This window comes from Cetorhinus maximus, chromosome 2, assembly GCF_964194155.1.
Source record: "Cetorhinus maximus chromosome 2, sCetMax3.hap1.1, whole genome shotgun sequence".
NCBI lineage: Eukaryota > Metazoa > Chordata > Chondrichthyes > Lamniformes > Cetorhinidae > Cetorhinus > Cetorhinus maximus.
The window spans coordinates 17,542,495-17,558,131 of NC_135880.1; the positions used below are offsets into that span (position 1 = coordinate 17,542,495).

A 15,637-nucleotide genomic window follows, 5' to 3' on the forward strand; every position below is an offset into this window, starting at 1 on the left:
TCTATTCCTTTTTTGTAATATGGAGACCAGAACTTTGACCAGCAAGTGTGGTCTAACTAAGGTTCTGTGCAAGTTTAACTTAACTTTCCTGCTTTTCACATCTGTTCCTCTAAAAATGAACTGCAGTGGTGGTTTGGATTTTTTATGGCCTTGTTAACTTTGTTGCTAGTTATAAATGATATGTAATTGCATATCCCTAGAACCCTTTTGCACCTCTCTTCCATTTAGACTCTCAATTTTCAAAGACTATGACCTCCTTATCTCTCTTACCAAAATGCATCACCTCACACTTATCTATATTTACATTCATTTATCATTACATGCCAAGTTTGCAAGTTTATTAATGTCATCTTACATGTTGTTGCAGTCTTCCTCGACATTAACTATACCCCAAATTTGGTGTCATCCAAAATTTTTGAAATTGTACTTCTGCTTCTGAAGTCTAAATTGTTTATGTAATATGAATGAATGTAATATGTTAATGAATAACAGTGGTTCAAGCATCAGTTCCTATGGAACACCACTTCTTACCTATCCATTCTTCTACTTGTTCCCTGACTCCACTCTGACCTTTAGTCATGAGTCTACCAAGCAGTGCCTCATCGAAGGGCATTGAAAATCCAAGTACACTACATTACGGCATTATCCTTGTCTACTCTGTCATTATAACATCTTTAGCAATGGGGTCCCTTAAGCATTTGTCCTTGCCCTGTACTGTTGCTGACTCTTAAGATTATCTACAAAGCAAGCATCAGCTTCCGCCAGTACACTGATGATACCCAGCTCCGCCTCTCTACCACTCTATCAACCCCTCTGCTGCTTTGGGCTTGTCTGTCTGCTCATCTGACATCCTCTCAGATGATCTACAGTTTCCTCCCGTTAAGTGTTGAGAAGACAAGTGATTGTTTTCAGTTACCTCCACAACCTGTGTGCTCACCACTGATTCTATCCCTCTTAACTAGGCACTATATTCATTTTAAACAGACTGTACTTTTGGTGACCTGTTCAATCTCAAATTGAGTTTCATATTATTCTCTGCATCGTGAAGAGTGCCTGCTGTCAAACCTATGACATTGTCTGCTGCTGCCCTTGCTCAGGCCATCTGCTGAAATCCTCATCTATACTTTTGTCACTTATAGACTTAACTATTCCAATGCTTTCCTGCCCAGCTTCTACCCTCCATTACCTTCAACTTATCCAAAACTCTGCCACCTTATCCTATTCTGAATCAGGTTCACTTATCACCCTATAAGCACTTCCAAATCAAGTTATTATCGTTCAGGTACAAATATTTGTCTAGAGATGTAAACACTTTTTTTTAAATGGTCTGCAGCTCAACCCATTAGAGTCTGTAGCCCACCAGGAGGATGTAAGTATACCCTGATCCCAGAAAATGGAAGATCACATTGTGTCGAACCATCTTCCCAGGGATTTGGTGCCCTCTTAAATGTGTTAAAGCTCTTAACGCTGTCCAGGTAAGCTTGAATGGCTAAATATCCTGCACGTCTGTGTTGAACCTGATTGGATAGTCAGACAGTGGAGTTGTTGCCTCAGATCTGCAGAGTTGACAAATTCAGAGGATTTTGTGATGCTGTTGATTTTTGTATGAACTGTGTATTTACCACTCTGTGTTTTACTCGCATATATTGATGCGAATGAGGGGAGGAGTGGCACCATTGACTTGAGTTTGAGGGAAAAAGATGAATGGAGCTAATGGAACATTTTAAAGTATGCAACATCATGGCATTTGAATTATAATAAAGGGAGGCAGTGGCGTAGTGGTATTGTCACTGGATTAGTATTCCAGAGACCCAGCATAATGTTCTGGGGACCCAGGTTCAAGTCTTGCCATGGCAGATGGTGAAATTTGAATTCAATAAAAACCTGGAATTAAATGTCTGGTGATTACGCCAAAACCATTGCCGATGGTCATAAAACCCATCTGGTTCACTAATGCCCTTTAGGGAAGGAAGGTCTGGTCTACATGTGACTCCTAGACCCACAGCAATGTGGTTGACTCTTAAGTGTCCTTTGAACAAGGGCAATTCGGGATGGGCTAGCCAGCGACGCCTTGAATGAATTTTTTAAAACTTTTTTTTTTAGAGTTTTGAATTTTCTTTGGTCAATTTTCTGCCCTTCCCTGAACACATGGATTCTTTGCTGGAATTCCAATTCAGAGGTGTTCGGCAACTCCCATACATCTCCCAAATAACCCTTATTCATGCATAACCCTCAGCAAGAAATGTCAGTAGGAGATTTGGCTTTCAGTCCAACACAGCCGAACATGGAACTCAGAGTCATTTTAGTCTTAAAATATTAACTCTGTTTTTCTCTCCGCAGATGCTGCCAGACCAGCTAAGTTTTTCCAGCACTTTTCTTTTTGTTTCTCAGTTTACGGCTTTGTACTTGCCCAATGCTCAAGCACAGGCAGTTCTAACACAGGTTACTGGGTCGCAGTCAGAAGTAGATTATGTTTTTTGCCTTCCCTAAATGGGGCACTGAGGCCATTTGTACTGTATGAACCTCACTGAGCCATTGCAGCTCTGTGAAATATGTAGAATGTGCTTGCCATATTTCATGTCCACACCCTCAGAAAAGTACAGAGCAAGTCTGACGTTTTCATAACCCAACCCATCCCACTGGCAGAGGATTGTGTAAGTAAGCTATGGAAGCCTGCCACACTTAAGAAATGCTGCCCTATTGTCACACCTCATAATCAAAATCACAAACCTACTGAGATATTTTGCAATGCTTTCTTTCCTCATCTCCAACTTAGCCACATTCCATTATAAAGCATTTCTTTTTCTTTGTTCTAATTCAAGATAGTTTGAGCCTGAACCTTAAAACCTGTTTTGTATATGTGTTTTGAAAGAGACTATTGTCCTGTACTAAGTATATGTGTTTCACAGTGAAATTCTTTCTATTTATTCATTTGCAAGCTTGCAAGCTCCCCTCCAAGTCACTCACTATCCTGTCTTGGAAATATATCGCCATTCCTTCACTGTTGCCGAGTCAAAATCCTGGAGCTCCCTTCCTAACAGCACTGTGGGTGTACCTACACCATGTGGACCGCAGTGGTTCAAGGAAGTGGCTCACCACCGCCATCTCAAGGGCAGTTAGGGATGGGCAATAAATACTGGCCTTGCCAGCAACGTTCACATCCTATGAACAGATTTTTTTTTAAATGTTTTATCCTCATGATGACTTTTTTGCTAAAGCTAGCAACTGGAGGGCTCTCTTCCTTTTAGTTCTTTAAATATTTTTTTGGAATTATTATGTGTCATGAATGTTGGTCACCTCCTTGCCTTCCTAGGGATAGATTTTGAATTTGACCTATTTTCTGGCCCAGATCAGTGCTGCATGAGCAACCTGCACCCAATCCAGGAGGCCTGAGGAAAGATGGAAATTGGTCCTTTTGCCTCATCAACATATAGACAGCCTGCCCAAGCAAGCTATCAGTATTTGGCTGGTAGCCCTCAGTTTGTCTCGGGATGGAGTGCGATATGAGGGGATATGGTTGATCCCGTGAATCATTCGTGCTAATTTGTGGCTCCAGAAGATGGTTTCTAAAATATCCTTGTGACTTGCCTTACATTGGCCACTACAGGCTCATCATCTGTCCCAAATCCCTCTGAACTTGAAAAAGATTCCTTTAAAATTGCATTAGGCCCTTAATTTACATATTTGAGGGGCCTAAAGCCTATTTTAGGTGTCTGCTTGGCAGCCTTTGCTTTAAATTAAAGGGCTCCCCTGAATTTAACAGTGGGCCTAACACCTATGTAGATTGGGCACACGCCATCCCACTGTAAATTGCCATGCTTGTCACAGTTTTTAGCCCTTGTCTCTGATCCAGAACTAAATGTGTTGCTGAGCACTTGTTCATTGGTGCCCTCTTTTGGTACTTAGTGGGATTTCAGATAGCCGTTTGACAATATGTACAGCAACTGCACTGTTCATCAGTTTCAATGAAGTGATGAATCATAAAAGTCATAGAATTTACAGCACAGAAGGCCATTTGGCCCATCGTGTCCACATCAGCTGACAAGTAGGCATCCAGCCTAATCCCACTTTGCAGCCCTTGGTTGGTAGCTTTGTACGTAGTAGCACTTCAAATCCATATCCAAGTACTTTTTAAATGCTAAGCTGCCACCCTTTCAGACAGTGAGTCATAAAACTCTGGAGTCTCTGCCGCCTGACTTAATCAGTATGCTGCTGCACCACCCTAGTCGATTGCCCAACAGTCAAAATCTACCATGATTAGAATAAAAACGTGTTGTATTTAAATTCTACGTTATGCTGGGCTTTTATGTGTCATTGTTTAGAGTAAAGCATGAAAATTGATGTTATTTGAATACACGTGAAGCAAATGTAAGGAAAAGGTGATTCGAGAAGATTATTTTGCATTGAGCAAGACTTGCACTTTAGGAGGTAAAGGATCTCTGATCAGTTCAGACATGTGGAACCCTTCCTCAAAAACCTAATGTTCTGGTTTTGGCATGAGCATCATTCTTTTTATAAACTGTGTGCTTGGCATTATTTCATATTAAAAAGCAAAGCAACTTAAAAGAGGCCTTGTTATAGTGCAGATTACAAATTATCTTTATTTTCGGCACTTTTTATTATTTCCTTTCCCAACAGTACTTTGTGCACCTACCCTACACAGACTGTAGCGGTTCAAGGGAGTGGTTTGCCACCACCTGCTCAAGAGCAATTAGAGATGGGTAATAAAAGCTGACCTTGTCACTGACGCTCACATCCCAAGAGCAAATGAAAGAAAGTGCATGCAGTTATGAGATAAAGACAGCAGTCTTTGCCAGGTTAATTTTTTTTAATTCTTTCATGGGATGTGGGCATCACTGGCAAGGCCAGCATTTATTGCCCATCCCTAATTGCCCCCGAGAACCACCACCTTGAACCGCTGCAGTCCATGTGGCATAGGTACACCAACAGTGCTGTTAGGAAGAGAGCTCCAGGATTTTGACCCAGCAACAGTAAAGGAATGGCGATATATTTCCAAGTCAGGATGGTGTGTGGCTTGGAGAGAAGCTTGCTGGTGATGGCGTTCCCATGCATCTGCTGCCCTTGTCCTTCTAGGTGATAGAGGAAATTGATTTGAAAGGTGCTGTCGAAGGAGCTTTGGTGAATTGTTACAATGCATCTTGTAGATGGTACACACTGCTGCCACTGTGTGTTGGTGGTGGAGGGAGTGAATGTTTCAGGTGTTGGATGGTGTGCCAATCAAGCGAGCTACTTTGTCCTGGGTGGTGTTGAGCTTTTTTTCAATTCTTTCATGTGGTGTGGGCATCACTGGCAAAGCTAGTGTTTGTTGCCCAAGCTTAATTGCCCTTTAACTGAACATTTTCAGAGGATAGTTAATAGTGGGAAGGTGGTGGCATAGTGGGGATCCCAGGTTCGAATCCCACCACGGCAGATGGTGGAATCTGAATTCAATAAAAACCTGGAATTAAAAGTCTGATGATGACCATGAAATCATTACCGACTGTTGTAAGAATCCATCTGGCTTCTAATGTTTTTAGGGAAGGAAATCTGCTGTCCTTACCTGATCTGGCCTACGTGTGAGACAACCAGATCCACAGCAATGTGGCTGACACTTAAATGCCCTCGGAACAAGGGCAATTAAGGATTGGCAATAAATGCTGGACTAGCCAGTGACGCCCACATCCCATGAATGAATTTCTTTTTTTAAAAATTCACATTGGCCAGACTGGGTGAGGAAGGCAGGCTTCATTAATGAACCAGATGAGCCTGAGCCATTATGGCAGTCAATGATCGTTTCATGGTCACTATTACTGAGACAGGCTTTATATTCCAGATTTATTAATTGAATTTAAATTCCACCAGCTGCCGTGATGGGATTTGAACCCTTGTCCCCAGAGCATTAGCCTGGACCTCTGGGTTACTAGTCCAGTGATATTGCCGCCATCTGCTCCTTCTTGAGTGCTGTTGGAGCTGCTAACTCATCTAGGCGAGTAGAGAGTATTCCATCACACTCCTGACTTGTGCCTTGTAGATTTTTTTTTACTGGAATTAGTTTTATTTACACAACATTTCCATCGAAAACTGTTTACTTCAGAGAGATGAACCTGGAGGAGTGAGTGGCACCGATGCCAGGTCTGCTGTGCTTGACAGGCTTGTAGGCGACGGAGAACTCTCCAGGATAATGGTCAATCATTTCCGGCTCGATTTCAACCTGGTTAAAGGTTTTCCCATTGTACACACCAACCATGCCGCCAACCATCTCTGGGAGGATAACCATATCCTAAAGATGAGCCTTGACGACCTCTGGTTTCTCCATTGGTGGAGCTTCCTTTTTCACCTTGTGCAGCCTTTTCAGGAGGGACTGCTGCTTACGGCACAGGCCTCTGTTCACATGCCTACGCTGACGGGCACAATACAACTGCATCATCTGTTCATAGATATAAAACATCTGTTCATAGGACATGTTGAGGAGCTGATCCAAGTGAACACCTCTATAGGTAAACTTCCTGTAATTGGGGAGTCAGGAGGTAGAATTCACAGCCTACACCTTTTTATGTATGGCTGGTCCAGTTAAGTTTCTGGTGAATGGTAAACCCCACCCCCCCACAACCCAGGATGTAATATTGTGCATTATAACAGTAATGCAATTTTAATTATTTTTGCCTGTTAAGGGTTGAGGAGGAAATTGAGCAATTTATGATTGAAGAACATATGACAGTTATATTGAATGCTGGTATTCTGAAAGAAAGCAGTAATGGGCTTGCCTTCAGTTGCCCAGGTTCTGGAACACCCTCCCTACACCTACCTACCTCTCTTCTGTCCTTGGAGACACTTTGGAAAGCCTAGTTCTTTAACTCGGATATTAGGGCAGAGGACCAAGAGCTATTTATCTGGCTCAGTGTCAAATTGTGTTTGATAATGCTGCTCTGAAGTCCTACCACATTAAAGTATTATATAATTGCAAGTTGTTCTGGTTGACAATTCTTGCTTTTTTTTCTGTTAGTGAATAGGCCTGCTGTTTATTTCCAGCATTTTGTTTTTATTTAACCATTGAGGTTTGGAAGGGGACCATTCTGCCCCTTGTGTCCATGTCATCTCTCCTTAGAGCAATCCAAATCTAATGCCATTGCCTTGATCTTTATTTGTGACTCTTACACCGCAATTCAGTTGATAGATTGTATTTATATGGAGCTGATTGATTTTTGTATTAAATTTAATATGAGAAGGTTACGACTAAGTTAAGAGCTTCCTTTCCAATTCTTTAGGGCCAATTTTTGTACTTAGTGACTTCTAAAGAAAAGTGAGTCCATGCAGTGGGAAATGCAACACCCTTTTGTTTTTGCTCCTGTAGTTTTCTGGTATTTCTTCCATGAGACAACCCCCTGCCCCACCACCTGAAGTCCTCCTTGGTTCAGGAGTAAAACTGGGTGGCTTTGAATTGTACAGCTCCATTCCGTTCTTGGCCTGTGTTGACATACCTGGCAGCTGTTGGGGTAGTAGTTGTGGGCGCTATGACTGGCTAAAAGTGGTAGGGAATGGACCTTGGTCAAAGTTTCCACTACTGATGTGACTCTTATAGGAATCTGTGTGTGACACTGGGTGAAGGGGTGATTGGGTTCAGGGTGTGATGTCCACCCACTCCCCAATGCCCCCAACTCACAATTAAATGTAGATCTTTTTCAGTGTTGTCTCAGACAGCGGCAGGGCTATTTAAAGTGACGCTTGTTTTTTTTTAGCTGATTCAGTGGTCAAGAGCGCACATAATGCAGTATCTATGATACTGGGATCAACCCTTGACTCCCCAATAAACAGATGGTGTGACAGATTGGGTGATGTGTGTGAAAACTTTGCTACTTATACTTGAGGTCCTCCAATTTGAAATTCTCATCGTTGTGTTCAGATCCCTCTAAAGCTTCACCCCTCTGTAACCTCTCACAAACCAACAACTCTTAGAGCTCTGCACACCTCCAATTCTTGTCTCTTACCGTCCCCAATTTCCATTGCCCCACCATTGGTAGCTGTGCCTTCAGTTGTTTAGGCACTAAGCTCAGGAACTCTCTCCTGAATTTTCTCTGCGCCTCTCCTTTAAAACACTCCTTTAAAATCTATCTCTTTGACCAAGCTTTGAGTCATCCATCCTAGTATCTCCTTTTGTGACTCGGAGTTAAATTTTGTTTGATTACGTACTTGTGAAGCACCTTGGGATGTTTTGCTATGTTAAGGGCACGTGCAAGCTGTTATTCTTCAGAATAGAACAAAAGAAAACTTAAAATGCACCAGGTAGCTGTTTGAAAACTAGGATGTTTCAGTAGCCTTTTGAATGTACTTTCTGTCAATACGTACTTACCTACTTTTAGTGTCTATCCAAAAGGGTGCTGCACCAACTTCAGCAGCACAGATTAATAACAACATGTCTAAGAATGAAGTGCACTCCTTATTGGAAACATTGTTAGTGAGTCACACAGAAATGTGCAAATCTAAGCTCATGATGAGCTTTAAGCACACGGTGTTGCACATTAAGAAAGCATTTATATAGTCATGTGCAAGTTCTTACATAGTCAAATACAAGGGCCTTTGATCCGTTGATGGTGTTGGATTCCCACATTTGTTGACGGGGAGGAGTTTAGAGCAATGTATTCTGGATGAGGGCTGGGAGGAGGAAAGCATTTCATTCTGTGCTATTTGTTGTCCAGTAATGCAGAACAAATGCATCAAATATATTCTAAGCTCTAACTTCATGAATTTTGAAATACAATTCCCTCTTTCAACCCAGTTTGATTGAAATATTCAGCTTTGCAGGATTTTCCTCACCCCCCTGAAAATGGATAAAATTACAGGGAGTATTTTTTTGTTTGAATTGGATAAAGGTCGTAATAGTTACAAAGACCTTTTACCCATTCCAAAGCTTCATGTCAAAAGCAAGTACAGTAGTCTGCCTCAAAGATAGGAGACTGGGCAAACACTTCATTTGAAATGAACAGTGCAGATTCAGTGATGAAATGTACCCTTCTAGTAAAATACAGGGGGACTGTTCAGTCCTTTAATTGTACATAGTCCAACCCCTTTGCTGCGGCTTTCAAAAAGTGACTGTTGTGGCGAATCTCCATTCAAAAGCTCCTTTCTGTGCTATTCAGCTTTAAATGAATTCCCTCCCCCAGGAGACTGATCCAGGGCCCCCATTTATGTCAGAGAAGCTCTGCAGGCTGTGTGGTGGAGAGGGGGGGGGGGGTGGATGGGAGAGAGAGCGGACTTTCTTGGACGCAAGCCAGATCAACGAATGGAGAAAGTTAAGTGTGACGGGAGAAGAATTTGCAATCGTGGAGGATTCTTTTTTTTTGCATTTCAGTGTAAGCTAGCATTGCCAACCCTCCAGGATTATGCCCAAGTCTCCAGGAGTTAAACATGAATTTCCAGCTCACAGCTGAGAGCAGCCAGAGAGAAAAATCATCACAGAGGGAGGGATTTTTTTTTAAAAAGATGTGGGTTTCCTCATTTACTTTGAACTATTCTGTTTCATAATTATAAGAATATTGGTGGAGGGGGTGATAAAAGGTTGTCTGGATGATTCTTGACTGTCAGTCTGTGCAGGGAGGTCGTGGATTAATGTGTCACGAGGCCAATAGTGGAGCAGTTAGAAACTGGAGTTCATGTAATGAAATCTGCAAGAATATGTTCAGTTATTGTTGTCAATCCTAGTATAATTTGCTTAGTGCAAGTCTGATGCTCTTTTCTTTTCAAATCAACAACCAAAGGAAGCATCAGTGCAGTGTCTTCCTGTGTGGAAGTACAACTGCTGGTCAGGAACAGGAACTCTGACTGACATTCCACTTTTTCCCCTGCCCAGCTCTCATTCTCAGCCCCTGGTAAGCAACGGTGATTTCACCCTCTTACTCTTACCCTGGTTAAGATCAGCTAATAGAGTACAGACTGCTGGATGAACCTGGAGCCGTACTGATCTGTGTGGCTCCGCTCTACCCTAGTCAATACACTCACCAACTAAGCCTTCTGGAGAGGCAACCTGGCAATATGTTTTATTGTTTATATAAGTCTAGATTTTGACTCCTGGGGCTGAATCTTTAATCAGGGGCCGGGAACCAGACTTGAGAACAATTTCACAAGAACACAAGTAGAAACAGGAATAGACCACACGGCCCATCGAGCCTACTCCACCATTCAATACAATCATGGCTGATCATGGGTTTCAACTCCACTTGCCTGCTCGTTCCCCATACTCCTTCATTCCCTGAGAGACAAAAGATCTGTCTATCCCAGCCTTAATGATGGAGCATCCACAGCCCTCTGGGGGTAGAGAATTCCAAAGATTCACAACCCTTTGAGTGAAGTAATTTCCTCTCATCTCAGTCCTAAATGATCAACCCCTTATCCTGAAACAGTGCCCCCCACCCCATGTTTTTGTTTCCACTGGCCAGGGAATCTATCTCTCAACGTCCACCTTATCAAGCCTTGTCAGAGTTTCATATGCACCAATGAGATCGCCTCATATTCTTCTAAACTCCAGAGAATATAGGCCCAATTTACACAGCCTCTCATCATAGGACAACCCCCTCGTTCCAGGGACCAATCTACTGAACTGTTTCAGGTCCCAGTCCTGCACAGAGTGCTATAGACATGTGTTTTCAAAGCTTTAGCCAATTAAAGGTCATGGGGTAGGCTCATTATTCAAACAGGAATGGCAACGGGCTCTTGACGCTCAAGGGCCAGTGGGAGGCCCTCCAGCAGTCTGAGATCTCCAGCACCACAACTGAGATGGGAGCTGCCAATTTGAGGATGGCGGCAGCGAGGCACAAATGTAGATAAATTTATTTATTTTGAAATGCCGCAGCCACCTTGCCATAATTCTGGAGGGGCCATCCTCTCAGGGGATGGCCAGTGGCATTACGGGTCTGGGGGGTGGGGTGGGGGGGTGGTGGTGATCCCTCATTTGAAACATTGTCTCCTTCCTGGCTTGATCCCACCCATGTGGCCCTTAATAGACCCCTTAATTTAATCCAATTGTCCTCGAGTGGCAGGCCGACCCCTGAGCCAGCCACTTTCAAAATGGATCAGGATCGTGGCAGGAAACTGACCCATAGGCCGGCGGCACCAAATTGAGTGCCTACCCAACTCAAGCTGCATGATTGCAGTTTTTTTTTTATCATTCATGGGATGTGAGCATCATTGGTTAGGCCAGCATTTATTGCCCATCCCTAGCTGCCCTTGAGAAGGTGATGGTGAGCTGCCGCCTTGAACAGCTGCAGCTCATGTGGTGTAGGAACACCCACAGTGCTGTTAGGAATGGAGTTCCAAGATTTTGATCCAGCTACGGTGAGGGAATGTCGATATAATTTAGTGCTTCATGTATTTGGTGCACACTGCTGCCACTATGCATCTGTGGTGGAGGGAATGACACTACCCTGAAGAACTCCTGCAGCGATATCCCGGGGCTGAGTTGATTTACCTCCAACGGCCAAAACCACCACTTTTTGTGCTGAAGAGCCAGTGGAGAGTTTTCCCCCTATTCACATTGACTTCAGTTTTGCTATGGCTTCCTGATGCCACACTCTGTCAAATGCTACCATGATGTCAAGGGCAGTCACTCTCGCCTCACCTCTGGAGTTCAGCTCTTTTGTCTATGTTTGGACCAAGGCTGTAATGAGGTCAGGAACTGAGTGGCCCTGGCGGAACCCATACTGAGCTTCAGTGAGCATCTTATTGCTGAGCAAGTGCTACTTGATATCGCTGTCAATGACCCCCTTCCATCACTATGTTGACGATCGAGAGTAGACTGATGGGGTAGTAACTGGCTGGGTTGGATTTGTCCTGCTTTTTGTAGACAGGACCTACCTGGTCAATTTTCCACATTGTCAGGTAGATGCCAATGTTGTAGCTGTACTGGAAACAGTTGGAAAGGAGCACAAGTCTTCATGATTATTGCCAAAATATTGCCAGGGCCCATAGCCTTTGCTGTGTCCTGTAAGTATTTCTAAAATGTAGTCACTGTTCTAACGTAGCAATGTTGGGAACTTTCTTATGTTAAAAGATAGTATATAGATGCAAGTTATTGTTGTATCTCATGATTTGAGATGTGTTGAAGAGCCAGCCCTCTGTCAACTCTACATAACTCAAAAAAAAATAGAGATGATCAAAAACAGGGCAAATAATTCGAAACTACCTCTACCAGTATAATTTATTAGCACTTAAGTAAAAAAAGCGTTTTGCACCACAGCCATCGTTTTCACCTTGTTTGCGGATGCCCTGCATGAGCACAGCTGCAGCTTAATGGTGACTCGGTGCACAATCTAGGTCTCAAGTTGCAACATGGGAAAGAGGGACAGTTGCTGTTGTTAGTACTAGGAGCTACAGTAGCTCAGAAGCCAGAAAGGAGATTTATTGACAGTAAAACTTGAGTAAAATCCAATCCAATATTTTTATAAATCCTAAAATTGATTCCTCAAAGCAATATAAAGTTGGCTTAACTTGTCAATAAAATTGCTTCAAGTTAATGTAATTATTACAAATACTGGTTTTGTGATTAATCTGTATCCCCTATTTAGGCCAAAATGTACTTATAGAGAGTAGGTTTTTGTTCATTTATTCAAAATTTAATCGCAACCAAAAGAGGAGTGTGTGATCTAATGCTATAGGTGGGCCAAATCCAGCTGTGGAAATATGCCTCTGCTGTAATCTGCTAACTTTATAATGTTTTCCATGAAGGCCTGAACTATCTCAAGTTCATAAAACCCACTTCGATCATCTTGAAACTATAGTGCCCTGTGGGGCTAATAGACTGGATTTTAAAATAACTAGCAATGGTGCCAAGGTTTGTTTCACATTACTGTTCTTTCTTCAGCCTTATAAAAGATTTGAGGTAATTCAAGGCAGGACAGCTACAATGTGGCATGAATTTTTTTGGAATTACTTTATGATCTATAGAAGGGAGCTTTGTACTTAATGCAATTATACTTGAAAGAGAAAGGTTGGACTCCGAAGAAGAAGCTAACTAACTCAAGTGCATGTTGATTTTTTTAATTATAATGTTCCACATTTCCCCACCTTACAACTGTGACTACACTTCAAAAGCACTTTATTGGCTGTAAAGCAATTTGGGATGTTCTAAAGTAAGAAAAGGTGCTATAGAAATGCAAGATTTTCTTTACACAGATGGTAAGCCACTCAATCATGTTGTCAGCAAGAGCACCCTGGAGTGACTTCATAGAAAAAGCCTGAGAGGCACAAATCATGGGAAGTCATGCGACCAGCTGCAAGTGTAGACCTCTCCGCTGAGCTGAAGATGTGGCCCCTCCTGTTCCCTGTGAAGTTGCTTTGGAATGCTCCCCATTGGTGATTTCACTGCACTGAGCTGGCAACGAGGCAGAACAGACTTGAATATCCATCCCAACAAGAATTGAATTGACTGTTTGTAAATTGATTCAAGGATTTCTTTTGTAGACACTGACTCAGTAAAAGTTTGATTAATCATAGCAACAAAAAGATCCCAACAAAGAATCCACACTAGAAACATTTTCCTGGCTTCTCTCCAGGCTGGATACATATTCCCAGCATTTTTCCATTTTTTTTTCTCCAATGTTGTTTCCTTGCATAGATTGGGAGGTACTTTATGAGCAAGTATTCACCCCTAAAACCTCCCTTCGTTAAATTTTTATTGCAATTTGTTAACCACCTTGTAGAACAAAAATCTTTGTTTTTCAAATAATCTGATATGTAACGTAACAGCACACGGAGAGCAGACCTGCATGAGAAGGGCAGCGGGAGATTAAAAACCCGTGGCAGAGAGCCACTTAAACCTTTCTACCTGTCAGAGCTGAAGTGTGATGTCAAAGGAAAACAGGTAGGTGATTGGTGGGTATCTCTTCCATTTCTCTTTTGATTGGCCAAGTGGTTTAAATCAGGAGACGTTATTACAGCTGAAGAGTACTGTTAAATTCACTTTTAAAATATTTAACATCCAAATTAATTAACTAAATAGAATAGAGATGGCTGGGCAGGCGATGTGTTGCAGCTGTAGTATGTGGGTTCTTGTGGATGCCGCTGCGATGCACGGTGACCACATCTGCAGCAAGTGTTTGCTGCTCAAGGAACTTCAGCTCTGAGTTGATGAGCTGGAGTCCGACCTGCGGACACTGCGACACATCAGGGAGGGAGTTACCTGGACACCGTTTCAAGAGGCAGTCACACCCCTTAGATTAATTACATCAAAATGTGGACCATGGTCAGGGACCGGAGGGTTTGACTGTGAGTGAGGCAGGTATGGGGATCCAGAATTTAGCTTTGGAGGAGCCTCAGCCAGTGCCCTTGTCCAGTTGGTACGAGGCCCTTGCTCCCGGTGTGGACGAGAGCACGGACTGCAGGGAGAATGAGCAAACTGACCACAGCACCGTGGTACAGAGTGCCATTCAAGTGGGAGGGAGGAAAAAAGAAATATAATAGTAACAGCATAGTTAGGGAATAGATTCTGTCTTTGCTGCAGAGAAGAGTGAGTCCCGAAGGCTGTGTTGCCTACCTGGTGCCAAGGTTAAGGACATCTCTTCTGGGCTGGAGAAGAACTTGGAGTGGGAGGGGAAGGATTCAGATGTTGTGGTCCATCTAGGTACCAACAACATGGGTAGGACGAGGAAAGCGGTTCTTCTGAGGGACTATGAGCAACTCGGGGCTAAATTAAAAAGCAGAACCACAAAGGTAATAATCTCTGGATTGCTACCTGAGCCACATGCAAATTGGCGTAGGGTAAATAAGATTAGAATGGTAAATACGTGGCTCAAAGATTGGTGTGGGAGAAATGGATTCCGATTCATAGGACACTGGCACCAGTATTGGGGAAGGAGAGAGCTGTTCCGTTGGGACAGGCTTCATTTGAATCATGCTGAGGCCAGTGTCCTGGCAAATCATATAACGAGGGTTGTAGATAGGACTTTAAAGTAATTAATTGGGGTGGGGGGTGGGTTCAATTGAAGGAAAGTTTAAAAAATCAAAAAGAAACGAGAGCAGAGGTGCAGGGTAGTGAAGAGGTAAACGATGATCAAAGTGTGACAAGAAGGGGCAGAAAATATAAGCAGAAGAGTGCAGCAGAAATTAGAACCAAAATGAGGGATAATGGTTAAAAAGTCAAAGCTTAAGGCTTTTTATCTGAATGCATGCAGCATTTGTAACAAGATAGATGAGTTGACGGCACAAATAGAAATAAATGAATATTACTTGCTAGATATTACAGAAATGTGGTTGCAGGATGACCGAGACTGGGAACTCAATATTCAAGGGTATTTGACATTCTGGGAAAAATAGGTGAAAAAGAGGTGGGGTAGCTTTGTTAATAAAGTGAGGTGGTGAGTAGTGATATAGGTGCAGTAGATTGTGATATGGAATCAGTTTGCGTGGAAATGAGGAATAGCAAGGGGAAGAAGTCACTGGTAGGAATCGTCTGGGGCCCCGAAGAGTTGCCTCACTGGATATAGGACAAAGTATAAATTGGGAAATAATAGAGGCATGCAAGAAGGGAGCATGTGTGATTTTAATCTGCATATTGACTGGACAAATCAGATTGGTAGGGGTAACGTGGAAGAAAAATTTGCAGAGTACATCAGGGATTGTTTCTTAGAGCAATATGTTGGAACAGGCTATT

At 42.7% G+C, this 15,637-nt stretch overlaps 1 protein-coding gene and 1 pseudogene across 2 annotated transcripts in view; one reads left to right on the forward strand and one right to left on the reverse strand.

Annotated features, from left to right (window-relative positions):
- Positions 1–15,637, forward strand: part of galnt7 (UDP-N-acetyl-alpha-D-galactosamine: polypeptide N-acetylgalactosaminyltransferase 7) — a 138,321-nt gene that overhangs the window by 41,247 nt on the left and 81,437 nt on the right. The window lies entirely within an intron of this gene.
- On the reverse strand, positions 6,086–9,359 carry LOC144689666 (small ribosomal subunit protein uS19 pseudogene; annotated as a pseudogene).